The following is a 15,219-nucleotide window of genomic DNA, read 5'->3' as shown; positions in this document are numbered from 1 at the left end:
TAAACGATGACACTTTTTCTTCATCATCAGAGCCATACTTGGTGGGGCCGGTTATAACTGGCATTCCTTCTGAATATCAAGATTTTCAGGATGTTTTCGATAAGGGTTCTTCTGAAATTCTTCCTCCGCATCGCCCTTATGATTGTCCTATTGACATAATTCCTGATTCCATCATTCCTTCGGGACGCATTTATTCACTATCTCCCTCGGAGGAACAAGCTCTCAAGGATTACATCCAAAAGGCCCAAAAAATTGGTCACATACGCCCTTCTACCTCTCCGGCGGCCAGCCCTATTTTTTTTGTTCCCAAAAAGGAGGGCGATTTACGTCCTTGTGTGGATTACCGCCGCTTGAATTCCATCACCATAAAAAACCGGTATCCTATCCCTTTGATCACTCCATTGTTGGATAGATTAAGTCACGCCACTGTTTTTACAAAACTCGATCTCCGTGGAGCATAGAACTTGCTTAGGATCCGCCTGGAGACGAATGGAAAACTGATTTTTGTACTCGGTATGGGCTTTTCGAGTATGTGGTTATGCCCTTTGGGCTCTGTAACGCCACAGCCACATTTCAACGGTTCATGAACGAGATATTCCATGACTTGCTGGATGTATGTGTAGCGGTATATCTTGATGATATTCTCATTTTTTCACAAAACCTAAAGGAACATGTGACACACGTCTGCGAGGTTTTATCCCGTCTTCACCAAAATTCACTCTTTGCTAAACCTGAAAAGTGTCAGTTTCATACTGACAGTGTGGAGTTCCTGGGTTTCCATATTACGCCCGGGGGTCTATCCATGAATCATTCTAAAGTTTGTGCTGTGTTGGATTGGCCGAAGCCCAATAATCTTAAGGCATTACAATCATTTTTGGGTTTCTCAAATTATTACAGATGTTTTATTCAAGATTTTCCCTCCATTGTAACACCTCTGACTGCACTAACCAGTCCCAAAGTGCCTTTTGTGTGGCTAGAAGAACATCAGACAGCTTTTGACGCATTAAAGACAGCGTTTACCACTGCTCCCGTTTTGAAACATCCCGATCCAGAACTCCCTTTCATAGTGGAAGCAGACGCATCCTCATTTGCCCTCGGCGCGGTGTTATCCCAGCATTGCCCTTATTCAGGTCAATTACATCCAGTGGCTTTTCATTCCCGAAAATGATCCCCTACCGAAAGCCATTACATTGTCACGGAAAAAGAATTATTAGCCATCAAAGATGCCTTTCAAGTTTGGCGACATCATCTATTAGGGGCCAGACATCCTATCACGGTATTCACAGATCACCGTAATATCCAGGACTTAGTCTCACTCAAGTGTATCAATAGCCGGCAGGTGCGGTGGCATTTATTCTTTGCGGCCTTCGACTTCCAGATCAAACATAGATCAGACTTGTCCCATGGAAAGGCAAATGCACTATCACGTTCCCCTGGCGGAGTTTCCTTACCTGTTTTTCCGGAAACTCTATTAGACCAACATGTCATTTGTCTATGTACACCTCCTTTACCACTACTGAAATCGATTCGAACATGGGTTTCACTACATCCTGAACAAGTCTCAGAGTGGAATCCAGTGTTTCATGCATGATGGTTTACCTTTATCCAGGACAAATTATGGTTACCAACAGCAGAGACCCGCAACTTTGCTCTGGAATGGTCCCATGACAGTGCTATCAATGGACAAAAGAGGACGTTGGATCTCCTCAAACGCTGGTGTTGGTGGCCATCCATGAAACACGATGTTGAGGGCTATGTGAACACATGTGCAATATGTGCCCAGTGTAAGCATCGTCGGGGGCGTCCAGTGGGCCTTTTACATCCTTTGCCTGTACCCCCTCGACCCTGGCACACAGTGTCGATGGATTTTGTGGCGGATTTACCCCGAACCAAGGGCTTCGACACAGTTTGGGTGGTGGTGAATTCTTTTTCTAAGCTTACTCGATTTATTCCCTGTTCTGGCATACCGTCCGCCCCAACCCTGGCCAACCTTTTCTTTAAATCTGTCTTCTGTCTTTTTGGGCTACCCGCAGTTATCATCTCGGACAGAGGGCCGCAATTCACAGCTCGGTTCTGGCGGGTGCTCACAGGTCTCCTGGGTATTGATTCCCGTTTCTTATCCGCCTATCATCCGGAAACGGATGGCCAGACCAAGAGGGTGAACCAGGCCATGGAACAGTATTTACGCTGTCTCATCTTACAGCACCAACAATCATGGTTAAATGTCCTACACCTTGCTGAATTCGCGTACAATAACTCTTTGCACGCCTCCACTGGTTCTGCTCCCTTTTATGTTCTGTATGGTCAGCATCCCCGTACCTTGCCTGTTCCTGATTTCACACTTTCTGTTAATCCTGCTGCGGTTGCTTGTGCCCGTGACCTATCGGCTATTCATGCCCAGACACTCACTCATCTTCGCGAGGCTCAGGCGTCGGCGAAGTCTGCGGCTGATAGAGGGAGGACTGTGGCACCTTCCTATTCTGTGGGGGACAGGGTTTGGCTTTCTTCACGTCACCTCCGCTTACCAGGGTGTCGCAAATTACTTCCCCGTTTTGTGGGACCCTGTAGGATTTCTGCAGTGATCAACCCGGTGGCTTATCGCCTCTCTGTTCCCTTTCCTGGCGCATCCATCCCGTGTTTCATACCTTCTTGTTAAAACCTTGCCCCGCTCCTCCCCGTCTTCGCTCTGCCCCGGGACCCATTTCTGTGGGTATTCTGAGGAATATGAGGTGTCGAACATTCTAGGGTCCCGAGTGGTTAGGGGTGGTCTCCAGTATCTTGTGGACTGGGCGGGTTTTGGTCCGGAGGAGCGATGTTGGATTCCTGAGGCAGATGTCCATGCCCCGCGGCTGGTTTCTCGTTTTCACTTGGACCATCCTGCATGCCCACGTGGTCGTGGGCCATTGGGGGGGTTCTGTCATGCGCAGTAGGAAGGTCAGGCAAACCAGGCACACCGCCTTACAGAACACTCATACCCTCGGAGACTCCCTGACACATAACACAGCGAAAATCTCCAAGTCACAGTCAGCCCTTCACATGATCACGCTACCTGTGGTGCGAGGGAAGCGTCACCAACTTCCAGGCTCTGTCAGAGGGCGATATTATTTGTTCCCTCGTTTCCGCTGGCAACTGCCATGGAGACTGCGAGTGGGCTGGAGCAGGAGTAATCGGCGACAACTACTTCCTGGTTCCGGGCCGAACTCTCGGTCATGTGCCCTGAGCTCTGCTCACGCGATCAGGAGTTGGCAGGTATAAAAGCGGCGCATTTTGAATCACTCGCCGCTTCACAGCTGTTTCGCGACACTGTTTGGCGTTTTCGATTCACATTGGATTAATTTGGTTATAGATCTCAAGCTTACGGATTACGGACTGGTTTTTCCTGTTTCTTGGATTTGGCGTTTGGTTTCTGCTTGGATTTATGGACTCTGGACTTTAGCTAACGTTTCACGGATTGATTGGATTACCCTTATCTGCTTTGTCAAGTATTATATGCTCTGAATTCCTCGAACTGCCACGTTACCACAGTGTTAAGAATACATCCAAGAATCATCAGGTGGTAGCCAGCGCTGAGTTTCTGGCGCCTTGGCTTTGAAGGATTACTGACGCTTCCCCGCACCACAGCCTCAGAGTTCCTGGCAGTTAGAATATCACCCTTGGGTAAGCCCTATTTCAATAACAATTATATTGTTTACAGTACTGTGCTTGTTTGTACTAATACCTAAATTCATTCCACAGCTCTGGGTTCCTCGGCGGCGTCTGGTCCTGCTAAACCACAACAACCACCTGTGGACTCAAGGCTCGCACAGGGAGCAGGTTTGTTTCTCTCTGTGTGGAACTTGGGGACAGAGGCTCATATATTCTTCACGACGAATCAAGTTACGACACCTGCTAGTGGCATTGATATGTCACCAGAGCTAGACTTTACAAGACCTGACCCTGCAGAACATGCAGACTCAGGGTACACGAGTTTGATGAATAGGGTTGTTGAATACATGGGCTCGGGTAGATCCTCACCCAAATTTGATCAGGATGATATGACTGATATCCTGGACCAGGGCCCCCAGAAGGACCCAGTTCTCCTTTCCGTAGGGCGCTTCAGAGGACAGTGGAAAAAAACTGGGAGGCTCCTGAGACTGTTTCTGCAGTTAACAGTAATTTTCCTAAGAAGTACAGACCTTCTAATTGTGACCCTGATTACTTAAAGAGGCATCCCACGCCTAAGAGTCTGGTGATTCAGGCGGAAACTTCTGCAAGGCAAACAGCCTATCCATCTATACCCCCGGACAGAGAGGATAAGAAAGTGGATGCTTGGGCTCGTAAGGTCTTTACCTCGGGTAGTATGGCTCTCAAGTCAACAAATCTCACCTGTACCCTGGCCAGGTTCACCCATACCCTGTGGGACTGCATTACGGGGCGGCTGATCATATTCCGGAAGGCGAGGAAAGGGAAAGCTTCCTGAATATTGTGAAAGATGTCAAGGAGGCAATGGGGAATGTCTCCAATCTGGACTGGATACTGCTGATAGCATCAGCAGATCCATGGCTGCATGCACAGTGCTACGCAGATTTTTGGGGTTGAGGAAGTCGAGGTTTGCACCTGATGTGCAGGCCAGGCTACTCAACATGCCTTTTGATGGCTTGAGGCTGTTTGGCAGTAAAGCTGATGAAAGCTTAGAAAAACTGCAGTCCTCCAAAGCGGCGCTAAATCCCTTAGCGCGTCTATGCGACAGCCTCAGAAACCTTATTCGGGCTCAGCTTCCTGGAGATGTCATTCTTTTTGATACTACTCCTCTTTTAGAGAGGAAGAGGACAGGCCATACAGAAAGGTCAAAGAAAAATCCCTCGTGGTGGATGAGGAAGAGATGCAAAACCAGCCTCAGGAACAGCATCTTTGCCCTTAGCCGCTCCTGGACCCGCCTCCAAGTCGCTCTGAGACCTTATCACACAAGACCCAGGTGGGAGGCAGAATCTCACAGCATCAGAACAAATGGTGGGGCATTACTTCAGATGCTGGGGCACTGGAGACAGTAGCTCAAGTTTACTACCTTCCCTTCCTAAAAAGGCCTCAGGTACACCGGGAGCCAATTCTACCAAGATTCCAGATCCGCTCCTTCTGCAGGAAATAATAACCCTGCTAGAGAAAGGTTGGTACTCCCCTTACTTTCTCATTCCAAAGGACAGAGGTATGAGACCCATCTTGGACTTAAGAAACTTGAACAAGTTCCTCAGGAAGGACAAGTTCAAGATGGTTACCCTTTCTCAGATCCTTCAGGCTCTCCAACTCCAAGACTGGTTAGTATCATTGGACCTTCAGGATGCTTACTTTCATGTGCCAATACATCTCAAGCACAGAAAGTACCTGAGGTTCGCGGTTCGCGGTTATCACTATCAGTTTTGAGTTCTGCCATTCGGGCTAACCTCTACCCGAGGGTTTTCACCAAACTGATGGTGGTTGTGGCAGCGAGTCTCAGGAGAGGGGGCATTCCCGTCTACCCCTACCTGGACGATTGGTTGATCAGAGCGCGTTCTTGTTACGCTCACCTGGCTTCCACAGGGGCGTCGGTCGGACCCGGACAGCTGCGGTCTCCACCCACGTGATGCGTAGTGCAGCGATGACTGACTGGATCTGCCCTCCTAATCTTGTCTGCTCAACCCGTAGAAATATTCTCCTGCAAGTGGAGAGATGGATTTAGCCACTTGTGGATTCAAGTGATGGCACCCCCACAGTCCTCCCCAACTAATCACCTCTGAAATGCCCTCACAGCAATCTCACCTTATATTCTTGAAAGATGAGCTCTCCATCCTGCGTGGATTTGCAGGGGCGCGTCGATTCCAGTTACTTCACTGGTTTGAAGGCTCGGGAGAGTTCCGGAGAGTATTGACTCTGAGGTTCCTGTTGAGGACCAGTAAGTATTAAGTTCATAGAGTTCAATTTGTCCGATGTTCACTCTTGTTCCCCCTTTCCTTTCTTGTCTTGCAGCTGGCTCGTGAAAAGATGCTCTTGTGGCAGCTGGTGGCGCTCAGGTAAAAGTCTGTATTACCCGGCACTGTCCGGTAAATGTTGCACGAGGAAAACGTGTTGTTTTGTCTCTCTTTACAGATGCAGCACGTGAAAATATGGAGAGTCACAAAAGGATGCCTCCGGTGGTAAATCAGGTAAGTCTATGGTGGTAAGAATTATATTTGTTGGTTCCCTCGGCTCACCTTGTGGTTTTCTTTTGTCTCCTAGGTGCCGAAGTTCGGCGAAGAAATGATGGAGGCAGCGCCGACCCGAAGGATGCTGTGAAGACTGGTGAGTATGGCGCGGCGCTGCAGCTGGAGGTGCGGCGCATGCAGAAATTATGTTCTTTACAGGTCCGGAGACAAGATGGATCCAGAATCAGGTGTGGAATAGAAATAAGTTTGTTTTCTAACCTTGTCCCTTTCTTTCCTCTTTGTTTTAGGAGCTCCGGATTCGAGGCGGGCGTGGCAGAAGACTGGATGCAGGCTGCAAGCACAGTGAGTGTTACGCTGCTGGATGCAGAATAACGCGACGCATGTGTTGCTGGTCGGGTGTGGTTTAAATAGCCTCAAAAGTAGTCCCAGGTAAGAAGTCCCTAGAACAACACCCGAGTAAAAAATAGTCCCTGTAGAAAAATAGTCCCTTTCAGGCTTCATGTTGGATTGGAGTCATTTGCAGCATGGTCTGCCTGAGGTAAGTAATGACTATGAGCCTGGCGCCTTAGGCGCCAGGACTGATTCCTACTATGAGCCTGGCGCCTAAGGCGCCAGGACTGAACCCAGATAGCCCCTAGCCGGGGCTGCTGAGGTTTTACTAAATGTCTAGATGCCTGCTCCCGGGGGTGATGGGCTTGGTCCGGATGCCTGGGGGTAGGCATCATGACAGTTCTCCCGACCAAGCTCAGAATCATCTGTCAATCACCTGTCACTCCCTTCACAGACTGGGGTTCTCTCTCAATTACAAGAAGTCCCACATGATACCATTCCAAAGGGTCCAGTTTATTGAAGCAGTCCTGGATACTTCCTCGGGCAAAGCCTCGCCTCCCGATGTGAGAGCTCTCCACATTCTGCAGATGGTAACAAAATTCCAGAATGCCCAGCATCTGCCAGCCTTCGATTTTTTGAGGTTGCTCGGCCTCACGCCATCCTGCATTTTTCTGGTGCCAGAGGCCCGATTGAGGATAAGATCCTTTCAATGGGCTCTCAGGACTCAGTGGTCCCAATTCTCTGGAAACATGTTGGATCTTCTGCAAGTTCCAAGCACAGTTGCTCAAGACCTTCTTTGGTGGGCTTGCAACAACAACATTCTCAAGGGAGAATCTTTTTGGCAGCCATGGCCGGAGATAACTCTAGTGACGGACGCCTCACTCACGGGGTGGGGAGCCCACACCAACGATCTGACAATAAGCGGTCGTTGGTCTCCATCGGAGTCCAAACTACACATCAACCTGTTGGAGCTGAGGGCAATCAGACTAGCGCTGAAGGCCTTCCTGCCTTCTGTACGGGGAAAGAATGTCTTGATAATGACGGGCGGTGGCCATGTACTACCTCAACAAGAGAGGAGGCGTAGGGTCACTACCACTGTGCAGAGAGACAATGCAGCTCTGGTTCTGGGCAATACGAGAAGGAATCTCTCTCTCAGCAGTTCACCTAGCAGGAGAGCAGAACACGACGGCAGAGCACAGTGTCCCACGAGTGAGAACTTGCTCAGGAAGACCTTCAAGAGACCTTCCCCCTTTGGGGAACCCCTCAAGTGGATCTGTTCGCGACCAGGGTCAACCGGAAGTGCCAACAGTACTGCTCAAGGGAATTTCCTCTGAGGGGATCTCTAGGAGACGCGTTCGTGGTGGACTGGGAATTTCCACTTCTGTATGCATTTCCTCCAGTCCCCGTGATTCCTCGCGTAATCAGGAGGTTGAGAAAGTTCAGGAAAACCATGATCCTAATTGCTCCGGATTGGGCCAGGAGGATGTGGTACCGGACCTTCTGGACATGTCCACCTGCCCTCCAATACGTCTTTCACAAAGAGAGGATCTTCTCTCGCAAGAGGAAGGTTGGGTTCTCCATCCAGAGGTTAAGACATTCAACCTTCACGCATGGTTTCTGAGAGGTTGAGATATAAGGATTGGGATCTTCCGGATGACGTAATGGAGATTTTGCTTTCGGCCATAAGGCCAGCAACTAAATCTCTGTACTGGTGTCATTGTAATAAATTCAGTAACTGGTGCAGGGATAAGGATGAGGACCCTTTTCAATGTGGCACCCCAATGGTGCTTTCTTTTCTATTGCATCTAGCCAATCCTGGGCTCCAGATCGGAACAATTAAGGGATACCTGGTTGTGCTGTCCATTTTCAAGCGCTCCTCGGAAGAGGTTTCCTACTTCAAAATTCCATTGATTATCCAATTCTTAAAAGGGCTCACTAATGTGTACCCTCCAGTCCCTTTTCATGTCCCGACTTGGGATTTGAATCTTGTACTAAAGTTTCTAACTTGTATACCTTTTGAGCCTCCTCATTCTTGTCCCTCAAGGCTTTTAACATTGAAGACCATTCTTCTTGTGGCCTTAACCTCAGCCCGCAGGGTTAATGAGTTGCAGGCTCTCTCATGCAAACCACCATACACTACCTTTTACAAGGACAATGTAGTTCTTAAAGTTAGACCTTCTTTCTTGCCGAAGGTAGTTTCTGACTTTCATTTGTCACAAAAAATCACATTACCATCTTTTTACCCTCCTCCCCATATAGGTAAAAAAGTGGAGAGGTTTCATAGGCTGGACCCAAAAAGGGCTCTCAGTTTTTATATATCAAGGATGTCAAAACTGTGTCAGGATGACCACATTTTCGTGAGTTATACTGGCCATAAATTGGGATTAGCGGTCACAAAACAAACTATATGCCGCTGGATCATTTTGGCTATAGTAGAGTGCTACATATTGGCTGGAAAAGACCCGCCGGAGGGGCTTTGTGCCCTTTCCACTAGGGGTATGGCTACTTCCGCAGCTCTAAAGAGGGGAGTCCCTGTAGCAGATATTTGTTCAGCCGCAACATGGGCATCATTACATACCTTCATCAAACATTACTGTTTAGATGCCTCTTCTTCCCATGAGGGATTATTTGCTAAGGCGGTACTACATTCCGTTCATGATAAAAAACAATTAGTACTCCCACCTCCAAAAAAATTACACTGCTATGGGAGTCTATCAGAAGATGAGAAATACTTGGGAGGACACAATCCATTCGAAGAACAAGTTACTTACCAACTGTAACGTTCTTTCGACTGGATGTTCCTCCCACGTATTCCTCATCGCCCCTCCCATCCTACCCCGCAGTACAGTTTGCCTTATTTACAGTTCTCTCTCACGAAGAGGTTTCAGTCCTGAGGCACACCAGGGTGTTCCTCGAATATTTCCTTGAAAAAAACAGAACTGAAGCCAATGGGCACGGCACGAGCTACTTATACTGATGGTGACGTCCACACGTACGGAGCCCGTCAAGGGACATCGACGCCATGACCTCGTGTACAGCGCCCTCTGCCGAAAAGATATTTCCGAAGCAGCAAAGCTGGCAAGATACGAATATCATAAGATGAAGAAAACGTGGGAGGAACATCCAGTCAAAAGAACGTTATAGTTGGTAACTAACTTGTTCTTCTCGGGCTGGGGGGGGGGCTGTCAGAGGCAATGTACAATTCTTGGTAGAATTCTTTGAATCTGACATTAATCTGTGCATAACCATGCAGGAGTTTCCCCTCTTTGTCTTGAATGGTGACTATTGTTTGCGCTGATTGCCTTTGTTTCAGGGCCAGGGCCATTGACCTAAGGGGCTTATCGCGCTCTAAGCAGTACGACTGAGATCAGCTATTGTATGATTTTTGGGCCCGATCGGTCGATAGTTGGGCTATTCTGCTGCAGAGTTTGTTTAGTGTAGGCTTCAGTAGTGTGTTCCTGTTTTTTTTGTGGTCTTTCTCTACTTTTCTAGCTCCTCCGTTAAGTGGCTGCTTCCTCCCCCCACGCTTTACGTTTGTGCACCCACCGCGATATACATTGCCCCCTCATGTATGCTTTTAAGGCATCCGAGCATTTATGGGTAGAGTAATCCTAAACCAGGTTCATCTCCCAGGACCATACAGTGTCCTTTGCTAGGTGCTCCACCAGGTCGGGGTAATGGAGCATGCGCAGGTTAAGTCTCCATGGGGAGGCTGGTGTTGTGTGTCTGGGAGGGTGATTCGTAGACGGACTGGTGCATGGTCTGACAGGTGGTCGGGAGGATCGTACAGTCCTTCACAAGGTAGCGTGAATTTTCGGGGATAAGCCAGTAATCCAACCGAGAGGTGTTGGGTGGGTGGGAGTAGAACGTAAAGTCCTGTTGTTGATCGTGTGTGTTTCTCCATATGTCGATCAGGCAGAGGTCGTGTATTATGGTCTGTACTGCCGTCCGCTTCTTGAGTGAGCTGGCGCTGCCCTGTTGTCCCCTTGGCGGTCGAGTAGGGGGTCCAGGGTAAGGTTGAGGTCGCCACCTATAAATGTGAGGTTCCCCATGTACTGTGCACAGGTCGCAAACATTTTTGTGAAGAAATGTGGGGTGTCAGTAGTGGGCGCATAGATGTTGAGGAGCATGACAGTGTGGTGATACATCGGGCCTTGAGCGAGTATGAATCTTCCCTCCATGTCTGCGACTGTGTGTTTGACCTGGAACAGGATCCGCTTGTTAACTAGAATGGATACCCCTCTTTTACCATGGTATGGAGAATGAATCGCTGTGCCCACCCATCCCCTTTGTAGCTTCGCTGACTCTGTGTTCCCCATGTGTGTTTCTTGAAGGAAGATTAAATCCCCCTGAAGGTCCCTTGAATTGTTAAGAGTTGTCCTGTTTTGATGGAGTGACCCAGGCCCTGGATGTTTAGTGTTAGAAGGTTAATGTCGAATGCCATTGTTTGTGTGAGTAGGATTTGCTGGCCTGTTGATTGATGTGTGGGAATGTCTTAGCTTGTGGCAGTGTGTGGTGGCAGTGTTTGGTAGCATTGCTGAATTACCATTGGGAGCAACATGGGACTCTAACATAGGTCATAACAAACTTTCAACCAAACCAAACATTTCAAACGTTGGGTAGGCCTAACCAGTGGCCCTCGTCCAACAGATGGCACTTGTGCCCAGGCAGGAAGTGGGGGGAAGACACAACCCATTGTCTCCTCCCTCACCATGTGCCACACCCTACACTGGCTGCTTTTTGCCGCCCAGGCAGCCAGCCGAGGCTTCAGCCCGCCTCTCCTTGCCGGGGGACAGCCAATGTAGCGTGGGGCTCAAGGTTGCTTGACTGTGTCAAAGGAAATGCTGTGACTGCAGTCTTCAGCAGGATCCAGAGGTATGTTTGCCAGTCCAGTCCCTGTTTGGAACCACATTTGTGACTATTTCATGTTGCTGGAGTAGGTTCCAGGCTGCTTACGGATCTTCAAAGCTATGCCACTGTTTGTTGATTTGAACACAACAGGTTGCTGGGAATTTTAAGTAATGGCAGAGTTCTGAGTCCCTCAAGGCCTCGAAGTTTGGATTAAATTCTTTGCGGTGCCTGGAGACTTCCTGTGAATGGTCATTGTAGATGTGAATGTCGGCTGACCCTACCTTGACGGGGCCCGCTGCCCTGTATGCTTTAAGGATCAGCATCTTATGCTGGAAGTTGAGTAGGCGCATGGTTACACTCCAGGGTCGCTGCTCCGGCGGTGGTTTAGGTATAGGTGCCCTGTGAATCCTTTCGATTATGAGGTCCTGAGGGTTCTCTATTCTGAGATTGTCATGGAATAAACCGCGAATGAATGTCTAGAGGTCCGTTGCTTCTGCGTTTTATGGTAAGCCCACCACCCAGAGATTGTTCTGGCGAGAGTTATTGTCTTGATCTATTTTCTCGCCCAGTCTCTGTGCCTACCTTATGACCCTGTCGAGGTCATTAGCTGTTGTTGTATAGTTGTCCTCCTGTGCACTGATCCGTTGCTCATTGTCTGTGATATGGTCGACCTGGGCTGATAGGCCGGTTTGGACTTCCTGCAGGTCCTGCTTGATGTCCAATAGCGTGCTGTTTGTTTCTTGGGTCCTTTGTCCAATAATTTGCATCTCAGCCAGGATAGTCTGCAACTGCGTCTGGACGTCCATCTCTGCCTTGTTGCGGCAGGACTGCCTTGGTTGGTTGGGTGTAGCAGGCGTTGGGTGTTCTATTGTTGCTATTGCGCAGGTTCCTTTTTGCATGCCCGCACAGCTTGTTTTGCCCGGTCCTCCTCTTGTTGACTGCTGAGTCTGTGGGTCCCTGCGATTTGGGCTCCATTTAGGAACGCCACGCTTTTGGGTTTGATAGCGAGTTTGCTGGCAATTGAGTGCGTTGTACTGGAGGGGGAGAGCGTCCTTTATTCGTGCCTGTCACTTCTTGCGGGGTCCCTTTCAGGGGTGCACTTGCTTCCCTGACAGTCTTTCGGTCCTGCAGCCAGGGCCGAAGGGGGGCAGCAGAGGTATGTCACATACGTCGGTTCGCAGGGTGGTTAGGCAGGGTCCAGACAGCCTTAAGGGGTTTGAGGTCCGGCCCACCAAGGGTTAGGAGCCTTGTGTGGATGGCTGGCAAACTTGTGCAGCGATTTGCTCAGTACTAGCTGGTGCCCCACGTAATGTGCGGGGTGGCTGCGAAGGCAGAGCACCCCACTGTCGGACCGTGGGTACTGGAAGGGTCGCGGGCTATGTGCGGCAGACTTGCCCTCCCCCTTTTGCAGTGATCTGAGGGGTCTTCTGCCCATCTGGCGAGTGGGGGGCCTGACCAGGGAAGCTGAGGGTGGCCTGAGCGTTTATCTGGTGGGTTTCCCTCCACTGACTTTTGCGTGGATCACAGAGTTCTGGCCTTCTTGGTGGGGTTCTCCCTGTCAAGTAGAGTTTTCCCGGCTGGCCCCCGCTGTCCCACGCGGCTGGCGCTGCTGTGCGGTTGGGTAGATGTGGGTAGGCACCTGGTATGCGCGCTTCAGCTGGCCTGAAAGGGTGGGGGGAGCCGGGCCGCCAGGGAGCTCCCACGGTTTCTGGCTTAGGCTGAGCCCATACTGCTGTTTGGGGATAAGGCTGCCTCCACGTGCCGGGCCCCCCTCCTGCTCCCAGCCCCCTTGCTTGTGTTGTCTTCTGCAGGCGCGGCTCCTCACTGCTCCCGTTTCAGGTCTAGAGCACTGCGGCGGGCGGTCGGGGTCCCACACCACACGCCTCGGGTTGCTGGGTGCCAGGTAGATAGCTATGGGATGTCCTCCAGCCTCGGTGTCGGCATCCCGGCTTCTCTCGCCTGCCCGCCCACCGCAGGGTGTGGGAGGCTCCCGCTCCAGTCCTCCGTTCTGATGTAGGCAGGCAAGGGAGGGAGCGGGTCTCGTGTTGGCATGCTGCGGGAGTTTGGGGCCCCGCCGTGGGGCCTGTGTGGCCAGCTGTTGTATGCTCGTTTGTTGCTGGGGGGCTGAGTAGCCACCGGGGTCCCGCCGGCACTGCGCTGGGTTCGTGCTGGGTCTCTGGAGCGGGGGGCAGTGGCCCTAGGGGATTGCCTTGGTACAGTTTGTTTTTAACTTCGCGCATCCTGGGGATGTGGGGGGTAGTTGCGTTTACTGTTGGATACGAGCCAGCCCCCCCCCACTTATCCCCGCTTACTTGGCGCTTGTTTCCCAGCTGCTGGAGGGTGTCAGAGGCTCTGGCGGTGTTCTTCGGTGGAGGGGCCGCAGCGCCCCGGTGTGGGCTGTAGGAAGTTGGGAGGCTCTGGCCTGCTCCCCACTCCGATGAGAGCAGTCCGGGGGTGCCCCGAGGTGCGGTGTCACTGGGTCCGCTGTTCCTGCTTCCCACTGGATGATGTGCCTTGCGCACCCCCATTCAACACGGCAGGGGTATGCACCCTTGTCTGGGCGGCATGGGGGTGAGCCGCGATGGCGGGTACGGTCGGGCTTGCTTAGGGCTTGTGGCGGGCAGCCCGTTCCTTCACTTTCGGAGGCACAGCCCTTGTTGGCCAAGTGAAGGTGGCCCATTGCCGGTGGGCTTGCCTTCCCAGAGCGCGATAGGTTTGGCGCCCAGTGTTATCTCTGGTTTCCTCTGTTTGATTTTCTTGTGTTTAGTGTCCTCTGGATCCTGGACAAAAGCGCTTCATTTTCCTGTTATTTGCTGCGACCTTATTTGTGTATTTCAAGCATATTTTGCTTCACAGGCCCTGTGCTTGCTGGAGCACCGTTAGTCCTCGGCCATCTTGCGCCGCAACTGAGTCTTTCTAAAACATACCCCACCCCGGCAGCTAATGTTGGATACATATTAGATGGAACAGTCCCCTCCAAGCTCAGGCCAGGACCTGTAGGTTTCAGTAAGCCAGGTTCTGGGGAGTCCAAATAGTTTGGTTTATGCTGTGATGTAACATGACTATTAAATAAAGGCAGAGATCTGCTTTCATGTACCTGTGGCATTAGCAAATTACTGGGGTTAGTGTTGGCTTCGTTTGGACTGCATTACGGTTGGTTTAGAGTTTCAGGGCGCTAAAGAGAGAGCGACAAATGTTCCCGTTTACTCAATGGAAAGGGGGTACCCACGTTCGAGGATTGAGCGACAGTAGGAATACCAACATTTCCCTGGAAACCGGGAGCCACCAGACCACCAAAATCCAGGTGGCCAGTGGTCTCCCGGGTCAGGAGAACTGTCCCACCTCAAGCGTTGCACTTGCCTGTTCCAACAAGTTGGCACTGCTCTCAACATGTTTAATTGGGGGCACAAGTGGACGTTCCCCCTTTGCCAATGAGGTCATGATCATAGGATATAGTGAGTAGTGGAGGTTAGGCGGATTTTCACGTTGTTATCAGGTAGGTCCAAACCCTTCTGGGAGGAGGAGTCTACAGACACTGCTTTTGTGTTATGCTGGAAAGGCAGGCTCCCCTCCTCCAATACGGGGGACATGCTACTTGGAGGAAATCCTTTGGGGATTGAACATTGAATGCTTAGTGCATTTTTGCTTAGACATGAAGTATTTTCTCTTAAATTTTTTTGCCGTTTTAGACTTGCAGATCTTCAAAATAGGCAAATTGCAGTGTGAGTCAGGCCCAAGTGGGGCCGCTGTTTGGGTAGCCAAGGTGCATGCATTAGTTGATCCCCCAGACAGATCTATAATAGTCGGACTTGGGTTGGCCTTAGAGGCCAGCCCTGAAGCATCTCTCAGGTTATTACTTTGATTGCAAGTTGTGACTGCAGTA

The sequence above is a fragment of the Ambystoma mexicanum genome, chromosome 8 (assembly GCF_040938575.1).
Source record: "Ambystoma mexicanum isolate Mex_15411 chromosome 8, UKY_AmexF1_1, whole genome shotgun sequence".
NCBI classification, from domain to species: Eukaryota; Metazoa; Chordata; class Amphibia; order Caudata; family Ambystomatidae; genus Ambystoma; species Ambystoma mexicanum.
Note: the sequence above shows the minus strand (reverse complement) of the source record.